General features: G+C 35.8%; 1 pseudogene; it reads right to left on the bottom strand.

The window, feature by feature from the left end:
- Positions 1-5562: 5562 nt before the first annotated feature.
- On the bottom strand, positions 5563-5681 carry LOC137630729 (5S ribosomal RNA; annotated as a pseudogene).
- Positions 5682-9728: the final 4047 nt, after the last annotated feature.

Here is a 9728-nt window from a genome sequence, read left to right as displayed (position 1 = left end):
TATTTCCCTGCAAAAGTGCTGAAATGCAAAATCCCATTCCACTTCCCAATTATTAACGATAATTTGTAGGTGGTCGGAAAATAAAAAAGAGAAAAATCGTATCATCCTTTATTCATGTGCGTGCGTGGCCCAAAAATATTTCTATTCAGGGAAAATGTTCATGTAAATGTCTAGCGCCATGTTGCTGGTCCTTTTGCAAATTACCCCAGATTTGCATCTGAGCGTCGGTTTTTTTGTGTGTTGGAGAGGAAGAAGGTAGTGGAGCTGGCCCATGAAAAGATATCATTTTATATGAATGAATTTCCACAAATCAGAGTGTTGGGAACATTTAGCATGTGCGTGGGTGTATAACACTTTTCTAAGGTGTTGTTCTCGCATCGGAAAAATAATAGCAACTATAAGGCTAACTCTCAGACACAACTAAGAAAGGTACACACACACACAGAGAATGGATGAAACATCACATGAGGCTGGGCTCAAGATAATTAGAGGAAAGAGGTGATGAGAACGTAATATGCAGTGGAGGATGAAATATCATTGGAAGAAGGAATTAATGAGGTAGAATCATTTAAATATTTAGTAAGTATGATATCCAATACAGGGTCTTTAGAATATAAGTTTGATGAAAGATTGAAAAAGGCAAACCAGACAGTGGTTAGGTTTAGTAAAATTTGGAAATCAAATCGCCTGAAATTACATACAAGAATCGGGCTGTATATCAGTTTAGTGAGATCGGTGCTATTGTGTGGACATGAGTCGTGGTATGATAATGAAACTATATCCAACAGACTTTGTAGGTTTGAGAACAAACCTCTCAGAAGAATATTGGGAGTTGAATGGCAGGTCAGGATTAGAAATGAAACTATAAGAGAGATTACTCATGTGTCATATGTGGATAAGATCATGGTGAGTGGTAGATGGAGATGGTTTGGGCATGTTCTTCGCACTCCCCAAGAGAGATTAGTTCGGCAAACTTTTAACTGGCTCTACAATCCACTAGAAGAGTTGGAAGACCCAGGCCTACATAGCTGAGGACTACTAAGTGTGAAATAGGAGGTGATGAATGGAGAAATATTTATTTAAAAGCTCAAGATAGAGACGACTCGCGAAATCTAACTGAGGCCCTTTGCGTCAATAGTAGTAGGAGATGATACACACACACACACACACACACACACACACACACACACACACACATATATATATATATATATATATATATATATATATATATATATATATATATATATATATATATATATATATATATATATGAAAGCAACTAGGAACGTTTTGCGTTAACAGCTACATATATATGGATGTGGATTAAAGTCGAAAAAAAAATTAGCATATACATATATACTGTAGTATAATATATATATATATATATATATATATATATATATATATATATATATATATATATATATATATATATATATATATATGTGTGTGTGTGTGTGTGTGTGTGTGTGTGTGTGTGTGTGTGTGTGTGTGTGTATGCATATTGTGTATGTATATAGTGTCTGTGTATATATATATATATATATATATATATATATATATATATATATATATATATATATATGTATATATATATATATATATATATATATATGTATATATATATATATATATATATATATATATATATATATATATATATATATATATATATATATATTATAACATCAGCAATTCTATGCACTTAAATTATTGGTTAGAAACTAAGCATACATAAATTATTAGATGCGCCAGTACCCCAGAATACCTTGAATATGGCAAAACCTCTAAAAGGTCGTCGTAAATGAGATGTTGCAAGGCAGTCTCTGGAGAATTTCTTCGTCGGCAGAGTGCCATACTTTATGACCCTTCACTGAAATGTCAAATTCGTGAAGGATCTTCTCGAGAGTTTTACTCTGCATAGCTTAGTCAAAACGTTCTCTCTCTCTCTCTCTCTCTCTCTCTCTCTCTCTCTCTCTCTCTCTCTCTCTCTCTCTCTCTCTCTCTCTCTCTCTCCGTTAGTATTTGTTCAATTTGTAAACTAGTTTCGTGGAGTGTCTTATAAAGAGGTTTAGTTATCAATGTATTCGTCTGTCTGTTTATCTTTCTATTCTTATATAGTATTTGCTGTCTAATCCCTATTTGGGTTGGGATACCTTACCGTGGTGAGAAGGTTTGCTTGTCGCCATGATCAGCAAAGTTCTACTAGTCATGGCCACACATACTTGGTTGGTTTGCTTTGAGCGATCAGACCAAAATCTCCCACCATTGCCAATCCGCACTGGCCAGCCAAATATTAGACATGAATTACCATATGTGATGCCTTTGTCTTGCAGTGGACTAGAAACAGTTGCATTTGTGGTTGTTGTCTAGTACTTCACTTCACACCTATACCCAGGATCCAGAGAGTTCTTATCTGGATTCTGCCTTGACCTTTACCCCACTCATACTTGAACAGCTTCACAACAATTATCTGACGCTTTCACGTTAACTTAACTGCCATTTGTCTCATATTGTATGTACAGTCACCTATAGTCAATTTCTTTTAGCGATGCAGATTTGCACCGACTCGCAGCGGTGCCCTTTTAGCTCGGTAAAGTTTATCGAGCGCTGATTGGTTAGACAAGATAATTCTAAACAATCAGCGATCAGGAAACTTTTCCGAGCTTAAAGGCACCGCTGCGAGTCGGTGCAAATCTGCCTCACTAAAAGAAATGGACTATAGTGTTAGTTTTTACTGAAGCGAACAAATTGATTGAATAAACAAAATCGTCAATTAATCCTGTATTTCTTCCAACAATGTTTTTCTTATCAGTTGATAAAAATTGTGCGGTTTTAGATTACTCTGTATCCATCCAATAAGAAATTCCTTATTAATTGTATGTTTATTTAATCTAAATAAATCTTGATATCTGGTCTGGATACAAATCGAACCCGTCATTTCTTCCGAAAGATGATTGATTACGTCTGATGGTTTATGAAAGTGATAAAATTTTTTTTCTTTAAAATAAGATATTGAAAAGATTTTTTTTTTCTATTCTGCCACAAGTTAGATTGAGTGTTTTCCATTGGGTTTCTCGATGTTGAGAATAAATGAAAAAAAAAATAAATCAAGTAAGATGGAAAATATTTTTCCTTTGAATTCTTCCTCAAGTAAAATTGGGGTTTTTTCCATTGGCTTTCTCGAAGATGTTATGAATAAATAGATAAATTTCAAGAGAAAAATGTATGTAAATATGATTAGGTATGACGGAAAGAAGCTTTCCTTTTACTCGAATATGAGAGAATCAGTTTGGTGGAACATAACGAGAAATAACTGCGGCTTAAATCCTCCCTTCCAGAGGATTGTGGGCGTTTTGCAAAAAAAATGTTAAAGAGATAATTTTAACCCCACTTCCTATGCTAATGATATTCAGTCTTATATATTCAAATGTGCGGTGGGAAACCACACATCTCTCTCTCTCTCTCTCTCTCTCTCTCTCTCTCTCCTCTCTCTCTCTCTCTCTCTCTCTCTCTCTCTCTCTCTGCCTGCAATGGACTTATCCAGTTCAGGATATTTCCACTTTTTGAAAAAGGATTTTTTTTTACTCGAGGGCCTCAGTTGTTGGCTCACCGAAGGATTTCTTTTGAAGAACTCTCCTTCGAGAGAAATCTCTCCTTTGACTGGCGAACCAAAATCCCCCTATTTTCACCTACAGCCATTCTTGTCTGTCCCAATGCCAGCCATTGAGGAGAGACGCTCAAAACATTCTTATCAATCAAGCGAAAGATTCCAAAGTCCGTCGTTCGAACGACTGAAAAAGAAATAGAATAAGAGTCGGTAGCATTACCTAACAATCTATTCTTAGAATAGATGATATTCTGGTGTTTGAATATACACAAACCGAAGATATCTAGGATGCGGGACTTTTAAAGGCATATTCTCAAGATCAGTTGATAATGTTAGATGTGATCTATTTGAATTGAGCCTTTCATGTATTGGGGAAACTTGCCGGTTCTTTCATATTATTATTATTATTATTATTATTGCTATTGTTGTTGTTGTTATTATTATTATTATTGTTATTATTATTATTATTATTATTATTATTATTATTATTATTATTATTATTATTATTATTATTAGCGGAGGTAGTAGAACTATCGTCAATTTTAGATAGTGATACATACTTTGCTAATATGCCAATTTATCCCCTAATTAAAACATTGGTATAACTTTTTGCTTTCACATATAAGCAGTGAAATCAAAGCTCTAATTTTCTATCAATAAATGTTGTAAAAGTTCAGATTAATTTTAATAGTATATTTGATGAATGTATTAACCTCATCAGAGACATTGAATTGCCTTACAATAATCTTCACCGCCCGAATGCCATTTTTAAAATTTGTCAACTCGCCCTGTTTGCAGTGGGGTAAATTATGCACAGCAATGAGCTCTGGGAGACCACAATCCTTAACCAAGGCTAAGCGATGCCCCCCTAAAAGGTCCATTCTTTCCTCCAAGAATTGCAATAATTTCCGTACTAGTTCTAAACACTTGGCGCCAAGAACGGGGCCCAAATTTGGTGTGTGTGTGGGTGTGTGTGTGTGTTTTTTTTTTTTTTTTTTTTTTTTTATTATTTTTTTTTTATTTTTTTTTTTTTTCAATCCTCTTGTTTTTGAGTTTTGTGTTATCCTAATGACTGACGCATAGAATGACAATCGATATCAACACATCATCATCATAGTAGAGGTAACAAGCATTTTATGCAGCAAACCTGTATGAAAAAATTGGGTTTAAAACAGTAAACTAGTATTCCGTTTAATAATGATCAAATCGAATTTAGGTTATTCCCCCTAGTACTCAATAAATCAAGAATGCCAAGTATGCGTTGTCAAGTGCCTTTGCAAAAGGGCAGGAATACTGATTGGCTCTTGGATCAAAGTAAAAACGTTAATGTGATAAAATTTGGAACACCAAAAGTGGGGTAGAAATTTATTTCTATTGAACACAATATGGCAGTGATTTTCGTCATATATTGACTCACGGGGGTTCTCATTAAATTCTATCGACTGGGTCAGCTGATGGGGCTTGAAGTTACGTAAAACTTGCTGGTATATAACAGTGGTTCTCCTCTATTAACGTGCGTTTTCCCATTTTATATGGGGTAAGTTTGGTTGCCTTCTTTTTAAGAACTTTGCTTTGGCTTTGGGGTAGACTGCAGTCCCGATCAGCTGCCCTGTCTGACATCCCTAGACCCCGATAGCCTATGTTCATGTGTTATACCAGTCACCAGCTCCCTTCCTCCCAGCAGCGAGGAGTCCTGGCGCGGTTAGGTCGATAGCTCGAGGCGTGCAAGGTGTCTGTTATATTTCTAGGTGATGGAGTGGCTTTTTGTGTGTGTGTGTTAGTCTGTAAACCTATCCGTCGATTCCATGCATAATCTTGAGGTGTCTACATGGATAGCCAAGTGTCCGCCTCTCTGACTGGTCGGCTGCAGATTTGAACCCGCACCACAGACTTCTACGAAGACCGAGCTTACTGCCCTAACCGACTTAGCCATCGTGGCTCTTAAAAATTGCCAACAGCATCTGGTGTTCCCAGGCGGTCCTCCATCTGAGTACTGACCAGACCCATTGTTGCTTAACTTTGCTAATTGGACGAGAAGTGGTGTTTTCAATGTGGTATGGCTGTTGATGGCACTGTGGTCTCACCAGGTAAATCCTCAAGGGCAGTTAACACTTGGGTTCGGACTTCTTTTACCTCCACTGTTGGAGTAATTGATAATGACCTTGCCTTTCATTTAAAAAGACTCGGGTTCAAGCCCAATGTGAGGTAGAAATTTATGCCGATTAAGCATGATGGTGTTGATCTTCATTAATATTGACTCATTAGGGGTAATTTGAATTAAATGCTATCAATTTAAAGAGTTATTGGGTCCATTGACTGACCAGACAGTGCTGCATTGGATCCCCCTCTCAAGTTACGGCTCATTTTGTCCTTGCCTACACCGAATAGTTTGCTTATTCTCCTATATTTTCCTCTGTCCTTATACTCCTGACAACGCTGAGATTACCAAACATTTTGTCTTCGCTCAAGGGGTTAACTACTTCACTGTAATTATTCAGTGGCTACTTTGAGACTCTTTAGCTATGGTCAGCAGCTCCTCTAGAAGGACACTCCAAAATCAAACCATTGTTCTCTAGTCTTGGATAGTGCTATAGCCTCTGTACCATGGCCTCCCACTGTCCTGGATTTGAATTATCTTGCTAGAGGGTACACTCGGGTACATTATGCCATCTTATTTCTCTTCCTCTTGTATTTTTATTTTTAAGTTTTTATAGTTTATATATGAAAGATCTAATTTAAAATTCTGTTCTTAAAATATTTTATTTTGGTTGTTTATTACTTGTATAGTTTATTTCCTTGTTTCCTTTCCTCACTGGGCTATTTTTTCCCGTAGTATCTCTCGGGCTTATAATATCTTGTTTTTCCAACTAGGATTATAGCTTAGCTTGTAATAATAATAATAATAATAATAATAATAATAATAATAATAATAATAATAATAATAATTGGGCCAGCTGGTTTGCTGGGAAGTTGAATAAGACTCGCTGGTATGTAGACAGTGCTATTCCTGTAGAGCAGTTAGCACTTAGGTACCGACTTCTTTAATGAAGTGTGCTAGCATGATTGTTAACTACCTTGCCTTCAATTTGATGAGACTAGGGTTCAACCCCAATGAGCGAAAGAAATTTATTTGTATGTATATATATATATATATATATATATATATATATATATATATATATATATATATATATATATATATATATACTGTATATATACACATATATATACTTTACACACATACAAATTTATTTGTATGTATATACATATATATATACATATATATATATATATATATATATATATATATATATATATATATATATACTTTATATATATACATATATATACTGTATATATATACACATATATATACTTTACACACATACAAATTTATTTGTATGTATATATATATATATATATATATATATATATATATATATATACATACACATATATATACTTTACACACATACATCCCTTTTGAGGGAATAGCACAAAAAGTGTTATGCATATGTATGAACATATATTCACCATATTTCTCTCTCTCTCTCTCTCTCTCTCTCTCTCTCTCTCTCTCTCTCTCTCTCTCTCTCTCTCTCTCTCTCTCTCCTCTTGAAAGGGGGAGGTATCAGAAGAGTTTGGTGAGTCATCTGCAGCCATTGCCTGGCCCTCCTTGGTCCTAGCTTGGGTGGAGAGGGTGCTTGGGCACTGATCATATGCATATATGGTCAGTCTTTAGGGCATTGTCCTGCTTGATAGGGCAATGTCACTGTCCCTAGGGTGGAGGTTTCTAGAATCCCTCCTTTTTTATATCAGAATTTAGATCACGCTAATACCCAGTTATGGCTATGTGGACTTGTGATCAACAGTCTCTGGAATCGAACTTGGTACCAGAAATTACCATCCAGATACTGTATCACTTACCACAGCCACTGACTCAACCCTAGGCCATAATGATGATAGGGTCAGGTTTCACTGGAATCTGTCTAACCTGAGCGTTTTGATTTGAGCTTGGAGATCATGGTGATGCCTGAATGCCAACGGAATGGATGTAAACAGAGCAATTACCTTAGCAGATGTGCAAGGGTAATTTCAAAACAAATTATAAAAAACCTACATGTATCAGTGTATGTATCTGTTAAGTTCAGGCCCCAGTTGTGTAATAAAAAAGATAGATTCCTTTTAATAATTTCGCAATTCATTCTAGATGATTACTTAGCAGCAAAATTCGTAGAAGTATTTAATGTATATGTGGCTGTGACAACGCATCTCCGGCTCCTTCTTATACAAGAAAAAAACAATCCTTTCCCCTAAGAAATAGACAGTTTAGGAGCCGCGGTCTGTACACAAGCTGACGGCTTCCTGGACTCATTTCGAGTAAAGTATCTTTCGTCTCGTGGCTGTTAGTTCTCTCTGGGGCCGTTAAACTCTCAATTTCGAAGACATTATCACGAATGAAAAATACGTAATGGCAACTAAACGCCCGATGTTGCCGATTAAGGTGATGTTGGAGCTCATTGAAGCTCTGCTTAACGCTGCAAAGGAAAAAGTGGGAAATGATACGAGCTACTCTTTTTTTAATCCCTTTTCCAATTTCCTCATTATGGTTTTTTTTTTTTAAATGAATCTAGAATGAAGTTAGTGGTTACTCCATGGCTGGATTAGTTAAATTATTTACCAAACATTTCAACCTCATCGCATGTTAGAAGAATTTGGTGAATAACAATTCTTTCCAGATTTCTGGACAAATTAATGAACAGTAAAAAAAAAAATGTTTAGAGACGAAGGAAGGATTCTAAGGCTCGGGAAAAGAAGTTTAAAAGCAAAGCTTAAGAGAACAGTGATGAGAATGTTGGGGTGGATCATCACTGCTTGGAAAATGATGAAATAGAAGATGGCAGGCATAGTAAAGATCACAGAGGTAATAAGACTGTCACGACTGAGATGGTATGGGCACGTGTTTAGGATGGATGGATTGTTAGGCGGGAGTGAGGGAGATCGAGTTAGATAAGATGAAGGATGATCAGGAGAGAAGAGGTTTATAGAAGAAGAGGGTGTCGTTGATAGAAACCATTGTAGACGGCTCATTAGGCAACCAACCCCTTAACGTAGGAATAACGGTAGAAAAGAAGGAATCTCATTTCTTTAAGTCAAATTGCAATTTTCATCACGGAAACAGGGCAAGGAATTAAACAAACAAGAGAAGGGTAAACACATTAGTGATACTTTTTAGGATAGTGAATTAAATAATTTATTATTGATATATAACACTACGCCGATAAGATTGCGGAATCATTTTCCCCGACGAATTATCATTACAGAATAAACAAGTCTGTAGAAATTTAATCCAGTGGTACATAAAATGGGTGGTCTGTAAATGAGAATTTAAATCTTTTGAATAAAAATTTCTTATAAGAAAATAATATTTACAAATGACAAATTCACGTAAAGATTTAGAGCCGTGAGTGCACCTCACACAGAGATCTATTTGCATTGCTTGGGGAACTTTCCAGCGTCCCTCCCCTTTTTAGCCTTCTACGTTACCTCCCATCGTGGTCCTTTCTTATTCTCGCTCAACCTCCTTATACTCCCTCCCCAGTTGCACCTTGGCAATGAATGGCCTCCTAGCGCTAGCCCATTTACTATATCTTATTTTTAAATTGCTCTAACAGACTTAAGTTTTGTCATAGAGAGGTCAGGTTGGTCTCATTCTTTTGGAAAATGCCTGAAGTTTCTCATAAAGTTATCAAAAATATGCAAAATCATGTAAATAACAGTGTTTTGCAAGGACGTACCGGTACGTCCATTGGGGGTGAAAGGGCTAGGACTCAGTTCCTGATCAAATGCTTAAATTTCATTAATCCAATCCAATCTGAATAACAAGAAAAGTATTAAAAGTGATTAATAAAGATCTTTCCGTGAATATAGATGATTGTCAAGTAACTCTTGATTTGTAAAGATCATTATATCGTTGAGTTGCAACAAAAGATGGCATCAGTAATAGGTGGTTTCCATTTTGATTAATCTCAGTGACGAGGGTCTAACCTACCAAAGGATTTAAACGTTTAAGTGCAATATAATAAAAGACTCGAATGTGATGTACAATGGATGT

Source organism: Palaemon carinicauda, chromosome 38 (genome assembly GCF_036898095.1).
Source record: "Palaemon carinicauda isolate YSFRI2023 chromosome 38, ASM3689809v2, whole genome shotgun sequence".
NCBI lineage: Eukaryota > Metazoa > Arthropoda > Malacostraca > Decapoda > Palaemonidae > Palaemon > Palaemon carinicauda.
This window is presented reverse-complemented; position numbering and strand designations above follow the sequence as displayed.